Source organism: Oncorhynchus tshawytscha, linkage group LG30, assembly GCF_018296145.1.
Source record: "Oncorhynchus tshawytscha isolate Ot180627B linkage group LG30, Otsh_v2.0, whole genome shotgun sequence".
NCBI classification, from domain to species: Eukaryota; Metazoa; Chordata; class Actinopteri; order Salmoniformes; family Salmonidae; genus Oncorhynchus; species Oncorhynchus tshawytscha.
Genome location: NC_056458.1, coordinates 30,030,846 through 30,050,841, shown reverse-complemented (window position 1 = coordinate 30,050,841; position 19,996 = coordinate 30,030,846). Strand labels below are relative to the sequence as shown.

General features: G+C 42.6%; 1 protein-coding gene across 1 annotated transcript in view; it reads right to left on the bottom strand.

The window, feature by feature from the left end:
• The window catches only part of pknox2 (pbx/knotted 1 homeobox 2), a 138,345-nt gene that overhangs the window by 95,700 nt on the left and 22,649 nt on the right, over positions 1 to 19,996 (bottom strand). Inside the window, exon 2 of the mRNA XM_024393768.2 lies at positions 16,715 to 16,802. The gene's annotated coding sequence lies outside the window, so the exon portion shown is untranslated. The remainder of the gene's footprint in view (positions 1 to 16,714; positions 16,803 to 19,996) is intronic.

The following is a 19,996-nucleotide window of genomic DNA, read 5'->3' as shown; positions in this document are numbered from 1 at the left end:
AGGAGTTTTTGTATGGGGGCAATAAAAGTGTTGAATTTAGTAAATATGTTGGTAGAACCAGGACGAAAGTAACACTTCGTTTTTTTCCCTAATTACTCAGAGATCGATAAAGCTAGATTCACCATATTTTATGACAAACAACTTACATGTATATACTGTATGTCCTCTAACATTAGCAACTGTAATTTCATTTCTAGGGTAAATTAGTTGAAATTAAATAGATAAAGAACTGAACTAATGCAACATTACTCGTGTACCTACCAGCAGTAACACAGCCTTGGGACGGAAGTAACAGCTGGCAAGAAGGGCACAATATCAGTCTTATCTCCATGTTTCTGGTTTGTAATGCTCATTACTTTCAACAAATGTACTATCAGTCATAATTTCATGTTTGTGTCGATCTGAATAATTAATGCTGTAGGTTCGTAATTTATGAAAATAACCCATGCATCAACATCGCAATGTTCCACAACCACAATATTTTGGACTTACAATATTAATCTGACTAAATGGATCACATAATAGCTATATTAACCATCATTTGCTCATCTCACTTTAATGGGAATGTAGTAGATGTTGTTAACCATTTTTAATGACTGTTCATGCTTAGCTGTACCAATCAGGTGTGCTCCAGATGTTCTTGTCATGTGCGCTCCTCATGTCTTGATAGAATAAACGTCATTATTCTCTTCACAAATGACAAACTCATCATGCTTATCACGTTTCCATGGCTTGACATAAGGTAATTGACCACCAGAATCATGAAGATATATATGTTTAACCACTAACCTGTCAATAAAAGCTTAGCATGTGAGAAGCTGATCCATCAAATCAATTGATTATGGCATGATTCTTATGATGTCATATCTACTTTTCAAACATTCAGCTACTTGTTGATATTTTTCTAACATTATAAAAGCAATATGAACTATATGTTTTAGCCTGTGCTTAAACATATTTTTATTTTTATTCCAGGTCATGAGTTTACATTGTTTTACTTTTGTCCCACCCATCTCTCATGTAACTTCTCCCAGCTAAAACCCAAGACAAGCTAGTTAGCATGACACTTGAAACGTATTATTTAGTCACTAGATGGATTAAGAAAATGACATAATGTATGTTTCGAACATTAAACAACTAAATACAACTCTACAACCGAAAAACACTTCCGGGTCATATTTTTCTTACTCAAATCGCTCAAAACCATGTTTTGTTGATAACTGGGCAAAACATGGTCAGACTGGATTTTTTTTGCAGGGAGGTTGTCTTCCATGTTAGGAATGTGCTGACTTCACTACGTCATTCTAGCTTCTGTGTTATCTGAGAAAATGGGGGTGTTACTTTTGCCCGTGTTACTTTCGTCCCAGCTCTCCCCGAATGATATAGGTTTTTTAGGTTTTATTTATTCGCACCAAAGAAAAGAAGTGAAAGAAAAAACAAGTAAAAGTGGGAAGGTGAGGTTAGAAGCCCAAAAGAGCTTATATGTAAACCACACCACAAATATAAGTACAGAAAAAAGACGGTTCAATCAGTTAAACAAAGCATATTATTTATAATTGAACATGATTTACTCAGTAAACAATTAAAAAAAACATGTTTGATTATGAGTGTGTCCATGTGTGTGTGAGAGTTAGGCTACATGGAGGGGATTATTGGGTAGTCTGTCTCATCAGGCTGACCCCCAGTCTTCACTTGAAGTTATTGAGGGATGAGGTTTTGGCAATGTGAAGATAAGAATTCTAGAGTATGGTACCTCTGTATCTGATAGAAAATGGACTATATGTTGGTGCAAAGGTTTAGAAGGTGAAGGTTATTACAGTGTCTTGTGTTATATAGATGGATTTCAGAATGAACCTGGAAGGATCCATTGAAGGGTTTAGGTAAACTGTCTGGGAGGTATGAGTATTTGTAGATGAAAGTGCATAATTGGCTTACATTAGTGTCGTAAATAGACACGATATTGAGTTTCTTAAACAAAGGTGCAGATGGAGCCAGGTAATTAGAGGAGGTGGCTAGACTTTGTATTTGTATTTTTTATGATGAGTAATTTGTGTAGGTAGGAGGCAAATGTACTGGCCCAGACAATATTACAATATGTGAGATATGGGTAAATTAAGCCATAGTATAGAGTTAGGAAGCAAGCCTGATGAACCAAACCACTAATCTTTCTGTTGATACCAACATATTTCCTCTCTTTGCTAGAGACAAAATCAATATGATCTTTCCAGTATAACTTTTCATCAATTAGAACTCCGAAGAATCTGTAGATGTGACTCGTTCCATTTCTGCAAGGTCCTTGATATTGATTAGGAATAACAAAGGTCCAATGTAAGTGTGATGAACGTGACATCCCGGCAACTTTGAGAAAAATATCAGACACCTAATTTGCATAGGGAGCGATACGTCACATTTTCTGGCCTATCAAGACAGGATCGAACTCCCTTGGCTGTGAACCTCGCAGCTCTGCTTATAAAAGGGGAGACTAGCGAATGCAGCAAAACCAGTCGTATCTCGTTGAAATATTCTCCAATGGATTCAGAGCTGTCAACAAGAAACAATAGAAAATAATTTTGTGGAACTGAAACGAGGTATTTCTCTTGGTCACAGAGGGACAAAATGACCTCGTGCTTAAAGCTGAAGTTATAACGAGTCAGCAGGCATGCGTCGCTCAGAAGATGCTGGCTAAAAAATACTCTGTCATCAATTATATGAAATTATGCCAATTTTGTACTGTCACTAAGAAAGATCATATTTATTTTACAGTTATAAGAACGGTGAAATAGTCATTCATAATTGGATTATTACTACATTTAGAAAGCTTTTAAATAATTTCAAGTCCTATTCCCCCAGTTTTGTTGAATAGGGGGAAAAATCTATATATGACTGTTCATATTTTCATGTTTTTAAAATATTTGTATTTGAGCTTGTGTCCTCAAAAGTGACTACACCTCAGCAATGTATTAAACAAGAAATACATTAAAGGTGAGATTTTAATCTTTCTGGCAGTATAAGAATTACTAGGTTTTGTTTATGGCCCTCTCATGATAAAACATTGATTTTGGGTATGTCTATTTAGGCAGAAATCTACATTTTGACTTTAAACATTTAACACCTCAAAAAGCAACTGTTTTGATGATGCAGAGGTTGTTGATTCTGTTCTTCACAAGTCCTCACTCTCCGTCCTAGCTATGGAAACACAATTTCCCCAGTATAACATAGGGGTGTATACACTAGTGTAACACTGGTGTTACAGTTGAAAAGCAGCACAATGCATGACTCCATGTCCTGTGCCCTATGTTCAACAGGTTTCAGAGTGTATATTAGCTATACATCACCTAAAATTGACACTGAGGGTAAATCCAGAGTTTACAAGGTTGGTGAGAGTCTCATAGTTCGTGAGAGTCTCATAGATAGCTTTTAATAGTTTGTTGTTCAAACCATTCTGCCTTTACAGACGTTTTTGTAAAAAAGACCCCGCTCTAGCTCAGCCCCCGTTAATCACACAGACTGCTACCAACAGATAGAATAGACGGATGCAATGGAACAACCCAGAAGTCTGAAGACCAAACAGACAATGTTTAAAAGGGGTTAGAAGTCCTAAATCATGCCAGTGCGACAGTGGGACTCATTGGATTTAGAGCACCTAGTCATCTGTATGCAGAGGATTCCATCCCTCTATCCCTCTATCCCTTCCTCCCTCTACCCCCCCCCCCTCCCCCTACAAAGGAAAGGACAGGCGAGGGGGAATATTTGAGGAGAACAGAGGGGGCTAATGAGTGGGGGATTAACAGGTGGGGGGTGTAGAGAAGGTAGAAGGGTTGGACGGGCAGCCGTGATTGTCAGTAGATTCCTGGCAGAGAGGGTTCAGGGAGGTGGGGAGGGGTTTAGGGGGGTTCCATTTCAAAAAGGACGCTTGAGAGTAGAGAGGGGCGGGAGTGAGGGGATGCTGGGGTAGGGACTTAACCTGGGATGAGGACCCCTCGTCAGAGTCTGGTAGAACCGCAGAGGGCGGTTATACTAATATAGCATGTGGAGGAACCAGGGCAAGGTGGATGACATGTGGAGAGGTGGTCGGAAGATAGACCTTCACCTCATGAGGGTGTTCCTTTACAATGTGGGTTTGGACCTGTGAGGAAACCGAAGGGTAACCAATTCTGGGTTGAGTTAAAGGGGGGACTGGTGCACAGTCTAAAAACTGTCTGAAAGATACAGTAGCTAGGCTATGGAATATGCTAGCTAATTGAAAACCAGTTCATAGATGCTTCCTTCAGAATTATTGGAAAGTGAACGACTATAATCCCCATCTCCAGTTTCATCCCCTGCAAAAAGGAACCGCTTCCCTAATTTTATCTCTTAATTAATCCAGATGTATTTTTCCCATGAAATGGAAATCTGATAACTGTTCCAAACTGTTCCCAATTTAACTTGCTGATTGATACCCTTAAAAAAAAACTTTGTGACCATTATTAGAAACGATTGTAGTGGGTATACAGTAAGTGGAGTGTCAGGGGCATATGGAGAGCTGGGAGAGACGTCGCGGACACAAACACAAGCAATAGGGCTCTGAAATGAGAGGGGCCACTAATGAGGGAGATGCTGGTGTTTGCTGCTCTTGGCAACGACAGCTGATGTTTGTCTTTGTGTCGGGGCAGGAGCCAAGCCGAATGGAATCCTTGGAAACACCAAACAATCCAATATTACATTTCCTCTCTCAAATGCCACAGGGAGTGGAGGGGAGCATGTGTGGGAGATAGAGAGAAAACTAGAGAAAGAGAGAGAAAGGTAGTGGGAGAGGAAAAGAGTAGTAGATAAAGAAAGAAAGCGAGGGTAAGCGATGTAGAGAAACTAGTCAGGAGATAAAAAAGAGAGGACAGCACCCAACACCAGAGAGAACAGAGAGGATGAGGACTCAGTATTACCAATGTTGTTTTAAAATGTAAAAAATAAAAACTCCCACAGAGCTCCTTGCTCTGCTATCATGAGCCAACGATCAAAACTGAATTGGCGAGCTGCTGCAGGTGCATCAACAAGTCTCTCCATCTGCCTCAGCCTCCGCCGAGGATAATACGTATGTGAGCCAATCCACAGGAGAGTCCCAAATTAAATGTTGCCAACATCCCCTTCCACTACCTTCAAGTCTGCAAAGTCAAAACTCCCTCCTTTCTCTGCAACACATAACTATTTACTTTGCCGAAATGCTCATCAAGGCTAGTATGTCTGCATCGACGCCAGAGCTGTGTGATCCCGGTTACATGTGTAGCCTAGCCTCCGTGGCTGGCGGTGCAGGTGGGAATGGTATAAGCACACAGCCAGAAATTACAGTCTAAATACCCTGTGTGATGGAGACTCGGGGTTGTCTGTTTCAAACATATATGGGCTTAGTCCAGGGTATAACCTAGAAATCGTATCTCTCCTCTGGGCTTTTAGAAGCATTTGGAAGGTGATGAAATAGGGCCTTTCCCAGGCCGTCACCAGGGTCCTATTTATTTGTGCACAACGTAGCAAAAACGTTTTACAACGGAAAGCGAAAAACAAGCGTTTCTTATTGGCCAAGTTCAGGTAGTTTCTCCCCGATTCGGTCCATTTTCTTCAGTTCGGTGCCTAATGAACTCTATCCACTGCTGCCCATAGCTCCATAGTTTTCCTTCTCTCCCTGTAGCCCAGGCCCAGCCCCAGCCAACAGGACATGTGGAGTGCATTAGAGCTCTGAGGACATTGGATCTCCCCCGAGTGGCAAGGCTGGATGGGTGGCCCACTGCAGCCCCCTTTCAGCAACAGGCCCGGCCCTTTGTGATTGATAGGGGGCCCGCCAGGAGGAGTCCTTGTCTACTTAACACTTACACACACCGTGCATGCCACAAACTGCACACACTAAACACTCAAGTACAATACACTGCATACACCACATTATACATTGAGGGTACATACATGTTATGTAAATGTACTATTATATTTATCACTCAATTAAGTGAACACTGCAAATGGCAGAAAGTGTGCAGTTAACCCCCATGGGCACATTGCACACAGTTAACACTTTTACAGTGTTGCACATATCACTCATTGCTCCATTCCTGCTCTCTCACCACTAATGCACACAATACAACACAAAGAACTTGAAATAAAGTATTATTATTAAGAGATTAGATGTTCTTCACAATGTTGCAAAACCATATTTTGGAGTCTTAATCTGAGTTCAACTGCACCTACTCTTGACTAGAACTTCGGGGTCATTATTCATCACATACAATATATACAGTACCAGTCAAAAGTTTGGACAAACCTACTCATTCCAGCGATTTCTTTATTTTGACTATTTTCTACATTGTAAAATAATAGTGAAGATGATAAAACTATAAAATAACACATACGGAATCATGTAGCAACCAAAAAAGTGTTAAACAAAGAGTGTGCAAAGCTGTTATCAAGGCAAAGGATGGCTACTTCTTAGAATCTCAAATATGAAATATATTTTGATTTGTTTAACACTTTTTTGTTTACTACATATGGGTTGTTTCATAGTTTAGATGTCTTTACTATTATTCTACCATGTAGAAAATAGTAAAATGAAAGAAAAAATGTTGAATGATTGGTGTGTCTAAACTTTTGACTGGTACTGTATAAATAATCCATCTCTACATATGGAAGCAATGTGAAATTATTTTGAGAAACAACATACAATTGATTCACTTCGAGATCATCAAAGCAGTGCCTACATCACTGACACTATCATAAAGCATCATCAATGATTCTTAAGCTATTGTAAAATGTCTTCCCTATAAGTTTTCAGTATTCTTGACAGTGAGAACTTTTTTCAAAGAGGAATAAATTGCCCTCGCCTGATTTGCCATTTAAAATAAATTGCAGCGTCGGCCCAAATTTGCAATTCACAGGAACTTCTCTGCGGTGTGCCACGCACGACACAGACAAGGTTAATCCATATTTTACATTTGAATATAAGATGGAAGCGAAAGAAAGATAGAAGAGAGAAGGGGAGCTAGGTGGCTCCATCAGCCTCCATGCCAGAAGATGAGGGGAGAAAGGTAGACTGAGACAGACCAAGGCATACCGAGAAGAAAGGAAAGAAACAGCCGACATTTAGAGTAAATGGCATCCAAAACCCACTCCAATTATCTTTGCCAGCCATGCCAGCGAGACTGACTTAATTAAATGACTTGAGAGGGACGGGAACGGAAGGAGCCGCCAGTGATTAAGGGGGCAAGGCAGGTACGTATCAGCTGCGAGCACAAAGCTTGGTTGGCAGTCGACTGCCGACCACACTCCCTTTTCAATTCTGACATCATAAGAAAATAAAGAAATCATAATAAAAAAGAGATTCCTTGTCGTTTGGAGCCATGTAATTGCACTATTCAAATCAAATGTTTCTGTCATCGTTCACATATTCTAAAGAAGAAATGTATTTATATATTTTTTTTAAAACTGATTTTATTCCCCCTCCAAATCCCCCATAATCCTCGTGCCTTTCTGAGGCTGCCTCTGACGGTGACCTTTTCGCAGGGAGCCTGTTACCATAGAAACCGACAGTGCAACCCCGCCGTTCTTTCTGTGTTTCTGTCACTGTTTGGGCAAAAAGTGTTGACCTTGAGGTAAATAACAAGCATTATTTTCCCCTCCCTCTAAGTCAAGTGTTGTTTGTGTGTCTTACATGTCAAGCTACAGGTGAAGCTTGGTGGACTCTACATGTAGAACAGAACAACAATGTCCTGAAAATGTTTCATGTACCATAACAATAGATGGTTTGATTCTCAATTTTCCCTTTGTCTTAAACTGATTTACATGTATTATCATCAGAAGGTCCACAAAGCATGCCAAGCATTTCTCCTTTCACTTAAAGCGAAACCTTGATCAGCAGATACGGTGGTTCAAGTGGCACTGCATCTTCGCTAACACCTGTTACTCTTTCCGTTACTGTTTCTATTGTCTCCTGTGCTGATTTGAATCTTGGAGATGTTGTTTGTACATAAGGATGGTGGGTGGAAGCTTTATTCTTATGTTTTTGTGTGAACACAGAAATATATAACAATTAACAAGTTGATAGCCATTGCCTACCACAGTGTACATAGCTTTGATGTGGTCTGCAGTTTGAGAATAACAGTGTAGGCATAACCTCATTACTGAAGTTAGAGCAACAAACTTATCTGAACCAGCAGAAATCAAATGAAATAACCTTACTTTGCATGAAAAGACAGAGTTTATTGAATTACAACGTATCATAAAATAACATTTATTTTCATAGAATATAGCTTGCTCGGTGCTGGTGTAATATAACAAAAATACTCAACATTTTGGCAAAGGGATAGGGATTTTTTGTTCTAATCATCACTGGTTGGACTGTTGAATACAAGACGGCACCCAGGGACATTTTTTAAGTCTTACATATAGTGTTTCAGTCATTCGAACGCTGCCTCTGAGTTCTGGAGGCGGAAGATCAGGCTCCCACCATAGCCTCACTCCCTGTGGGGAATAACTGAGCTAGGTGAAGGGTTGAAGAGAGATTGAAAGAGAGAAGGAAGGGGAGAAGGAGGAGGGGGTTGGGTTAACATGACAACTGCTGTTTTGTCAGGGCTAAAACCAAGCTTCTCTCTCACTCCCTCCCTCCCACCCGCCTCTCCGGATCCTCTTTCTCTCCCTCCCTCCCTCTCTCCCTCCTCTCCCCATCCCTCACTCCCTTCTATCCACTTCTCTCTCTCTCTCCCTCTCCCTGTCTCCCCGCTCGGGAGCGCTCGCATTCCCCTGTTTTGTGCTCAGAGGCGCGCCATAGCGCTTCTCTCATCTCAGTGGCAGGATTTTTCTCAGGGCTCTAGATCCTCCGCCAGTTGCCGTGGAGACCGCCATACCACAGCTCTGACCCTGGAGGTTTGGGCCTGTTTTACTCCCAGCAGGAGCTACTGGCAGCTGGAGAACAGCTGTTACTACCAGGACCAGGGCTAAATCGGCTGCAGGACCCAGCACAGGCCTACAACCACCCAGAACAAACACTGGGTACACACACTGAGTACACTGTCTTGTGTGGATGAAGACAAGTAATATGTGGAAGAAAAGCAAGAGAGTAAAGTTGGACTGGAAGTTTTTCAGGAGGCCAGGAAACTTTGAATCGTTCAATTGTCTTTTGAGAGACTTTGCTTAGGACAAGTCAGTCAGTTAGAAACATGTCGTTTATGATCCAAAACAGTCGTGTATTTTGTGCAAATCATGAGTTCTCATTTCCTGTGAAAGGACTGAGTAGCCAAGATATTTGAATGGCGACAGAATGGAGCAAAGTCAGATTAGTAGCTGATGTTCACTTTACAGTATCCATTACACACTGGGTCTAAATGCTCCTGCAGGTGAACACTTAGCTTTATTCACCGTGTAATAGATTTACAGAGGAGCCAAAAGGCCCATTGAGCTGAATCCCACAGCAGGCCAACCGTAGCAGAATTAAGATGGCGCAGCGGATTAAAGTATGGGCAACTGATCCGCAACCGCAAGCTTCACAATGTAGCAATTCCTATAGGGGTTCTCCAAAATGGTATACAAACTTCACATGCATACCAAGGGCAGACTGATGACAGACGAGGGAATATTCAAATCCATTTCATTGGCATCTGTACCAAATACATACATACTGTATACATTCTGTACATGTCTGGGTTGGAAAACATCTTAACATCTTATCATCTCCATTCCATAGATATCCTCTGCACATGGAAGAAGTTATCATATCTTTTTCCCCTATAAAATACATAAACCGAACACTTGCAAAAGTATTTTAACAATATGTACAAAACCAAACGTTGCTGCTGTTAAATTCTTGTAGCACTTTGTGTGCCCTCTTTTTGAGTTGAGCACTTTCCTTGTTTCAGAGTGCATCAGACACTGCCATATCCCCCACTGCACAGATGCACGAATGCTAACTCAATCTCAGCACAGCACGTATGATGCCTCAACTGGGTTAAAACCAGGGCATTGTCTGTCTGGAAGTTTCACCAGTACTATTATTTTAAATGACTTAATATACTGAATTAGTTAGTGTCTGTATCTGTTGTACATATAGCTGATGAAAAAATTAACTGTGATATTACCAACTTGACTCGGTATTGATCTGCTTAAAATCGAGAGAGAAGATTGCAAGTGAAATAATGTTTTTTCTGTGTTAAGTGCTACATAATTAGAGGCTAGAATACTTTTTAACAAAGACAAATAAACATTCTGAAAAAAACTAGAATTTTTAATATAATTGAAATACAATGACACAAGTGGAAGCCTACAGACTTTCTATAAAACCTTCCACCCTCCAGGCCTTTCAATAACGCTATAATGTTTTACAGGGATGGGGTGGGGGGTTGATGGTGTGGTGAGGTGAGGTTATAGTTGTAGTGTTTTGCTACCTACGCAGGGAGCTACGTCGCAGAGTCTTTCGGCTCTTCCTCTCCATCTGTTTTGTTTTCCTTCCATCGTCCCTTTATGATGAGCTGGGTCTTCAGTCCCCCCAATAAAATCCCATTAGCTCTTAATGAAGTCGGTTTCGCAGCCTCTCAGCCTCACCTCATTTAGCACGATTGTCTGGCGGCCATTAGCATGGAGGCAATTACAGCCGCGCGGTGAGAGTAATTGGAAATGCCGACAGGGACCCCAAGAAATGGGGAATAATAAAAAAAAATCAAACTAATAAGCTTCCATTCAGATGGAGGGATGGATGGAGGAGGGGGCTGTGGCTAAGTTAAATCAACATAATTAGAATTAGGGTTGCTGGGTAGGTGGGGTAACAAGAGCAGGGTTGGGTAGCTAGCAGGGTGAGGAGATGTAAGGGTTTCACAGGGGGATGATGGTTGAGGTTGAGATGGCAAGAAAGATGGGATGGGAGCTAGCGGGGCAGCTAGTGTGCTAACAGTTATGATAAAAGGCATACAGGTTAACTTGAGATTGCCCAACAAAAAGTTGCAGGACTATATTTACAGGCGTACTCCAATTTGTTACCTTTTTCCGTTTTTCGTTCCATTATTGAAATGACAGCTAAATCGTTTAATACATTTGGAAAATACCCTTACCCTAGGCGGCACCCTAGGCTCACAGTTTCACAGATTATCCACTAATATGGCTTGGTATGTATGGAGGCAGTGCAGGCTAAATTACTTTCTCAAGGGTTTACATTGGATTTCCTTGTGGGATTGGAAATGGCAACGTACACTATTTAATGGTCTGTAAAGACAGTGGGAGGTGTCAGGTGCTTCAATCTAAAATAAGCTTAGTTGACTCACCTGAGAGTGAGCATTTTAGATGTTATCTATTTAATGGCTTCCCTCTCTAAATTCAAATCAAATTGTATTTGTCACATGTGTCGATTACAACAGGTGCAGACCTTACAGTGAAATGCTTACTTACAAACCCTTAACCAACAATGCAGTTGTAAGAAAAATAAGTGTTAAGTAAAAAATAGATAAGTGAAAAAAATAAAATAAAAGTAACAAATCAATAAAGAGCAGCAGTAAAATAACATTAGTGAGGCTATATACAGGGGTACCGGTACTATGCTATGCTAACCTTGCTATGCATGTGTTAGATACTTCATATGCTAGATACAATTTTGTGAGCAGGAAACTGTACACAAGGTACTCATTGGAGTCCTAATGGCATTCCTTAAACACTTGTATTGACATATCAAAACATTAAACACACAGCTTTGATTCCAACAATGCAACATTAGCTGTAACTAACCTCTGGCTTTGAGATGCTAGTCATTAGCCACATGCTAACACTAATGCTAACAATACAATTCCCTACCACCATTTATTTTGTCCTCCTTGATAAAGAACTTCACAGTGGAGAAATGAAATTAAATGAGATTAAATGAAAGGTCCAGAACATTGGATCCAGTACTTTTGGCACATGGCAAGCCCCGCTTGGTGCCAGATGCCTGGGCATCTCCCCTGGCTCCCTCCCTCCATCCCCTCCCTCCCTAAGCTGAGCGACAGGTGGAAGAAACTTGATCACCAAGCACAGGCCTTTACCAGGGGGCACCTCTGCCAGGACCGGGCAGCCTGCCCACACCACCCACAATGGTGACAGAGGTGGCAGAGGTCTGGATAGAACCGAACCAAAGAGGGAGTTAGGGTGATGCAGGCATGGAGGGGAAGAGGAGACTAGAGGTAGGAGGTGGAAGGGGGTTACAATGGAGCCTTTGGCTAGAGAGACTGCGAGGCCTGGCACTGGGTGTGCAGGACCTAAGCGGGAAACAGGAGGTCTGCTCCCACAATAGTCGGGGAGAGTCTCCTGAGAGGGAATCCACAATAGCAGGACAAATGGCTGCTGTCAACAACGCTCTCAAGGCCCCTTCCAGGCATCGCCTATGTTTAGACCTGGGCCCACCCGGTGACACTTCCCCTAGAACACCACAACACAGTGCTATACAATGCAGGGAGACTTCTTGAGATATACACTGGGACTGATAGGGACATTTTGGTTACTGAAACCCCTTTTTATTGCATGTAGTTTTACAGGCTGTTTCCTTGTTAGGAATGACAACAAAGGGAACTACAGGAGAGGAAGACAATATTTGTATTCTTATGCATCTATCCATCTTAGAATTGGTCATACTATATGTGCATATGAAAGCATATATCAATGTCAAAAGGTTTTCTATTAATCCACACAGACCGGTGTGGATTGGGTGAACGGCTGTGCTTATCAGGATTGTAAAGCTGCATGATCGCTGCCCATTTATCGATAAAATAACACATTGATGTGAAGGAATGGAAAGAGCTAGAAAGCCATTGACAGGGTTCATAAGAGACTATCATCAAATATTTTTTATAACTAACCCAAGATAAACCACAGCCTGTCATTTACAATGGGAGCAAATTAATCATAGTGGGCAGAACAAGCAAGGAGGTGGGCAGAGCCAAGCATGAGCTAGCGAGATCCTATTGGTGTGTTCTAGCATGTATTTGCATATTTCTGTTAGGGAAAGCCTACTTTGTGAAGTGCACGTGTGCAATAACTCATTTCGCCCCTTGCACTCCTTCTAAACAATGTATTTTTTTAAAACTTTTGGCAAAGAGTAAAGTCTACAAAATGTAGTCCACTCTGTTAACAGATTCGTAACAGATTCTATACGGACAAAAATCTAAACGCAACATGAGAACTGTTGGTCCCATGTTTCATGAACTGAAATGTTCCATACACACAAAAACCTTATTTCTCTAAAATGTTGTGCACAGTTTTGAGGGAGCGTGCAATTGGCATGCTGACTGTAGGAATGTCCACCAGAGCTGTTGCCAGATAATTGAATGTTCATTTTTTTCTACCATAAGCAGCTTCCAACGTCGTTTTAGAGAATTTCGCAGTACATCCAACTGGCCTCCCAACCACAGACCATATGTATGGCGTCGTGTGGGTGAGCGGCTTGCTGATGTCACCGTTGTGAACAGAGTGCCCAATGGTGGCGGTGGGGTTATGGTAGGGGCAGGCATAAGCTAATGACAATGAACACAATTGCATTTTATTTAAGGCAAATTGAATGCACAAATAAACCATGATGAGATCCTGAGGCCCAATGTGAGGCCCATTTTTTGTAAGGTATCTGTGACCAACAGATGCATATCTGTATTCCCATTCATGTGAAATCCATAGATTAAGGCCTAATAAATATATTTCAATTGACTGATTTCCTCATATGAACTGTAACTCTGTAAAAAAAAAAAATTGTTGCATGTACAAATTACTTCGACTAACATGTACCCCTGAACATTGACACGGTACCGGTACCCCCTGTATATAGCCTCGTTATTGTTATTTTATTGTTACTTTTTATTTAATTTTTACTTTAGTTTATTTAGTAAATATTTTCTTAACTCTATTTCTTGAACTGCATTGTAAGGGCTTGTAAGTAAGCATTTCACAGGAAGGTCTACCTACACCTGTTGTATTCTGCACATGTGACAAATAAAATTTGATTTGATTTGATGTTGCGTTTATATTTTTGTTCAGTATAGTTTTGGGAATAGAGAAAATGTGCAGAATGTCGCCCAAAATCCATCTCGCTCCATCTCCTCCCACTACCGGCCACTGGGCTTCTTCTCATTGCCATTTGGTGGTGAGTGGAAATGCCAACCGGATGCTTCAGATGTATACAACCGGTGAAACATCTGTCTCATTGTTCTATCTGTGCTATCATCTCTTGGCTGCCATTCCACTGAGGAGAGACAGTGGTACCTGGTGCGGATGGCTGCCTCTTCCCTCACACTGAATCCTAGGTAAAAGCCTATAAGGACTATCCGAAATGCAGTCAAGCAGCTTGGAGCAAAATAGGAGGAGCGGAAAGAGCAACACAGGCCTCATCCCGTCAACACCCCCCTCCTCTCCTCTCCCCTGCCTTCGGAATGAAAATGTTTATTTGTCTAAAAAGATCTATACAAACAATCGCTCTGTACGATAGGCAAGATGGTGACTCCAGCCATGAGGAGATTTAATTAGCGAAATCTTGTTAGGTCTAACAAAATCAAGCGTAAGACAATCCTCGGCAGGGCTTCGAAGGATCCAGGCGGGAGAGGAGAGGCGGGAGAGAGGAAGCAGGGGCTGAGAGCGATTAGGGCTGGGATGATATGGAAACGGGCAGCACCAATGCACCACTGCTGTGGCGGGAAATGGCTCGGAATACCCAGCTGCTTTCACACTCAATTAAAGAGACTTCCCTCTCTTTCTGCCCTCCACCCTCCCTTCTCATCCTATTCCCCCCTTGATAAAAAATGAGTTCACCTCACTGCTGCCTGTCATTATAGTGTCACGGTAAAGCCCTCGTCTCGAACTCCCCCCACAGCTTCTCTTAGAACTCGTCAACTCCAGTCAATTCCATCCTGGCCCGCTCAGCCATTAAAGACATAAATAGTGTTTTTAGAGTGTATCTGACTGCTATTAAAAACAAGATGGGAAAAGGCCGCATCCAAACTTTGGGAAATGAACTCCCTGTGAAAAGTAAAGACAACTTAAAAAGTCCAATTTGGAAATACAATTTAGCCGGCGTAATTAGGAAGAGGCCTTAAATGATTGATGTTGTGCTACCTCAACCGAACCACGAAGGAGTTGAGTAAATCAAAGAGATTGAACTACTCTTGCATGGCAGTTTGTTTAAGGTAGGAGTTACAATTAATCGTGTGCTCTTAGTCTTAGCCTTTATCATGGAAGATAAAAACACTTGCAGTTGGATCGGAAGAGGCAGTTCGACAGAATGAGATATAACAGATGTTAGTCATGCATATACAACACTTGCCTAAACACTACACTTAGGCCCTGCTAAATAAACCTCTTCTCTAATGGTGCTGTAAACAAACATACAGTATGTAAACATCAACTTTAATGAAGAAGACTTGAATATTTAATTGTCACACACATTGCACCTAATGTGGATCTCCCATTTTTCTACCGACATTTTCATGAGATTCTATACTGAACAAAAATAAACGCATCATGCAACAAAACAATTTCAAAGCTGTTACTGAGTTACAGTTCATATAAGGAAATCAATATTTTTTAATTAATTCATTAGGCCCTGATCCATGGATTTCACATGACTGGGAATACAGATATGCATCTGTTGGTCATAGATACCTTAAAAACATTAGGGGCGTGGATCAGAAAACCAGTCAGTATCTGGTGTGACCACCATTTGCCTCATGCAGCGCGACACATTTCCTTCGCATAGTAAATCAGGCTGTTGATTGTGGTCTGTGGAATGTTGTCCCACTCCTTTTCAGAGGCTGTGCAAAGTTGCCGGATATTGGCGGGAGCTGGAACACGGTGTCATACACGTCGATCCAGAGCATCCCAAATATGCTCAAAGAGTGACATGTCTGGTGAGTATGCAGGCCGTGGAAGAACTGGGACATTTTTAGCTTCCAGAAATTGTGTACAGATCCTTGTGACATGGGGCTGTGCATTATCATGCTGAAACATGAGGTGATGGAGGCGGATGAATGGCACGACAATGGGCCTCAGGACCTCGTTACGGTATCTCTGTGCATTCAAATTGCCATTGATAAAACGCAATTGTCTGAGGCTTATGCTTGCCCATACCATAACCCCACCACCACCATGGTGCACTCTGTTCACAATGTTGACATCAGCAAACCGCTTGCCCACACAAACCGCTCGCCTCTAAAACAACATTGGAGGCGGCTTATGGTAGAGAAATTAACATTCAATTATCTGGCAACAGGTTTTGTGGATATTCCTGCAGTCTGCATGCCAATTCTACGCTCCCTCAAATCTTGAGACATCTGTAGCATTGTGTTATGTGACAAAACTTCACATTTTAGAGTGGCCATTTATTGTCCCCAGCACAAGGTGCTGTAATGATCATGCTGTTTAATCAACTTCTTGATATGACACACCTGTCAGGTGGATGGATTATCTTCGCAAATGAGAAATGCTCACTAACCAGGATGTAAACACAATTGTGTTAAACATTTTCGAGAAATAAGCTTTTTGTGCATATGGAAAATTTCTGGGATCTTTTATTCCAGCTCATGAAACTTGGGACCAACACTTTACATGTTGTTCTTACATTTTTGTTCAGTGTACATGTAAAATTGGTTCGTAATCGGTTCGCAAATTACATCTGGCACTCTGTTCAGAGGTCCTAAGTGCTCTTGGCAGGCAAACACTATTGGTGTGTTACTTCCCTATTTCAGGACTGTGAAAAGGTGAAGGAAAAACTTACAGTTAGTTTGCCCTCTGCAACAAAGCAGTAGTCAATGCTGTCGTTGTCTGCTCTTCCACACCTTAGTGTCCGGTCCTCCACACAAAGTCTACAAAACAGGAAATATTGTTGTGTGGGTACACATGTATAAAGCCACTTCTTAACATACAGTATATCCCACATACTGTACACATGAGTAAGCAAAGTATTTTATTGTAATTTTGCAATGATAGTGGTCCACGGATATTTCTTATCTTATCAACAGTATTGTCATGAAAATACCCTCATATTATGTGTGTAAATATGTTGAATATAGAATTTCTTGGCTGTAAGGACCCTTTGTCTCTGTGAGATAAACTCCTTTGTGCCTAGTACTTCCATAGGCTCTTGGACTCCCCAAGTTTCAAGGAGTTATGATACAGTGCAGTCAGTTAATGTGCACAGATTTAAGTTCAATCATCCATTTAGGGTTGGGCACATGATCTTTCGCTTGACCGGCTAGTCGTGTCTCCTGTCAGTGGGAGTGTGGTGGTCCTCCCAGTAGGCTAGCGACTCCAGCAGCTACCTGCTAACACCGGAACTCTGAATGGCCTACGTTTACCAAGACCCATATTTACTTTTATTTCACCTTTATTTAACCAGGTTGGCCAGTTGAGAACAAGCTCTCATTTACAACTGCGAACTGGCCAAGATAAAGCAAAGCAGTGCGACAAAATCAACATGGGATAAACAGAGTACAGTCAGTAGCAATAGAAAAACCTATATATCTATAAACCTATAAGCAATAAATAGGCCATAGTGAAGTAATTACAATTTAGAAAATTAACACTGGAGTGATAGATGTGCAGATGATGTGCAAGTAGAAATACTGGTGTGCAAAAGAGCAAAAAAAAGTAAATAAAAACAATATGGGGATGTTGGATTGGCTATTTACAGATGGGCTGTGTACAGCTGCAGAAATCGGTGAGCTGCTCAGATAGCTGATGCTTAAAGTTAGTGAAGGAGATAAAAGTCTCCAACTGGAAGGAAAGGCGGCCAAAGCAGGTGTTGGCTTTGGGGATGATGAGTGAGATATACCTGTTGGAGCGCGTGCTACGGGTGGGTGTTGCTATGGTGACCAGTGAGCTGAGAAAAGGCGGAGCTTTACCTAGCAAAGACTTGTAGATGACCTTTAGCCAGTGGGTCTGGCGACAAATATGTATCAAGGGCCAGCCGACGAGAGCATACAGGTTGCAGTGGTGGGTGGTATATGGGGCTTTGGTGACAAAACGGATGGCACTGTGATAGACTGCATCCAGTTTTCTGAGTAGAGTGTTGGAGGCTATTTTGTAAATGACATCGCCAAAGTCGAGGACCGGTAGGATAGACAGTTTTACGAGGGTATGTTTGTCACGACTTCTACCGAAGGTAGCTCCTCTCCCTGTTCAGGCGGCGCTCAGCGTCACCAGTCTACTAGCCATCACCGATCCCTTTTTCCTTTTCTGTTTTTTTTGTCTTTGGTTCTTTTTCACACCTGGTTTCATTTGCGTTAATTTCTGTGTGTATATACTGTATGTACCCTGTTGCCTGCCTAAGTTTGTGCGGGATTAGTCTTTCATTGTGATGTGCTCGGTTAGGTTATGCCTTTATTTGTTTTCACGGATTCTTAAGTGTATGATTGTCAGGATTCTCTGTTGTCGAGGGCGTTGTACCTTTTCGATTGTGCCATTCCTGTGTTGGTGGACTTTCCTATTAAAACACGCTTCTCAGACATCCCTGCTCTCCTGCGCCTGACTCCTACACCTACCACCTACACACAACATTATCACAGAATCCTGTTCCATCTGAGGCAGGAGAAGAGGAGTGCTCAGGACTTTGCCCTAGAGTTCCTGACCTTGGCCGCTGGCGCGGGACGGAACGACAGGGCCCTGCTCGATCACTATAGGTGCAGTTTGCGCGAGGACGTCAAAAGGGAGCTAGCCTGTAGAGACACCACCCTCTCCTTGGGCCAGCTGATAGACATGTCCATTCGTTTGGACAACTTGATGGCGACCCGCGGACAACCAGAACGGGTCCTGTCAGTTTCATCCCCCAGCTCCTCCACTCCAACGCCCATGGAGCTAGGAGGTGCTGCAGTGAGGGCGACCGGAGGAGGGGGCCTTTCCTGTACCAGCTGTGGTCGTAGAAGGCACACTGCTGACCGGTGCTGGAGGGGTCCTCCAGGGAGTCGAGACACCAGGCTGAGCACTGCTTGGACACGGCTCCACTGGGCATGGTTACGCAGGAGGGTCATGAGGAGAGAATTAGTCTCTTTCTCATTGATTCTCCTGCATTTCCGGTGGTGCTGGGGATCCCCTGGTTGGCCCGTCACAACCCCAGGATTTTGATGGTAACAGATGGCTCTAAAGGGGTGGTCAGAGGAGTGCTCAGGCAGGTGTGTAGGAGTTTCCATCGGTGCTACGACGGTGGAGAGTCCAGACCTAGTCTCCACTGTGCGTATTCCCTCAGAATATGCCGATTTGGCTATCGCCTTCTGTAAAAAGAGGGCGAGCCAATTACCACCTCATCGAGGGGATTGTGCGATAAATCTCCTGGTAGACGCTGCACTTCCCAGGAGTCACGTGTATCCCCTGTCACAGGAGGAGACGGTGGCTATGGAGACAACCAGAGATACATATCTGAATCTCTGGGGCAGGGGTACATTCGGCCCTCCACATCACCTGCCTCCACGAGTTTCCTTTTTGTGAAAAAAAGGAGGGAGGGCTGTGTCCGTGCATTGACTATAGAGGTCTAAATTGACTATAGAGGTCTAAATAGAGGTCTAAATCACGGTGGGGTACAGTTACCCGCTACCTCACATTGCCACGGCGATTGAGTCATTTCCACGGAGCTGGATCTCAGGAGTGCATATAACTTGGTGCGTATCTGGGAGGGAGATAAGTGGATGACAGCGTTTACTACCACATCCGGGCATTATGAGTACCTCGTCATGCCGTACGGGTTGAAGAATGCTCCAGCAGTCTTCCAATATTTTGTAGACAAGATTCTCAGGGACCTGCATGGGCAGGGTGTGGTGGTTTATATCGATGATATTCTGGTCTATTCCGCTACACGCGCCGCGCATGTGTCTCTGGTGCACAAGGTACTTGGGCAACTGTTGGAGCATCACCTGTACGTCAAGGATGAGAAATGCTTGTTCTTCAAACAGGCCGTCTCCTTCCTTGGGTATCGCATTTCCACATCAGGTTTGGTGATGGAGTGTGACCGCATTGCAGCCGTGCGTAATTGGCCGACTCCAACCACGGTAAAGGAGGTGCAGCGGTT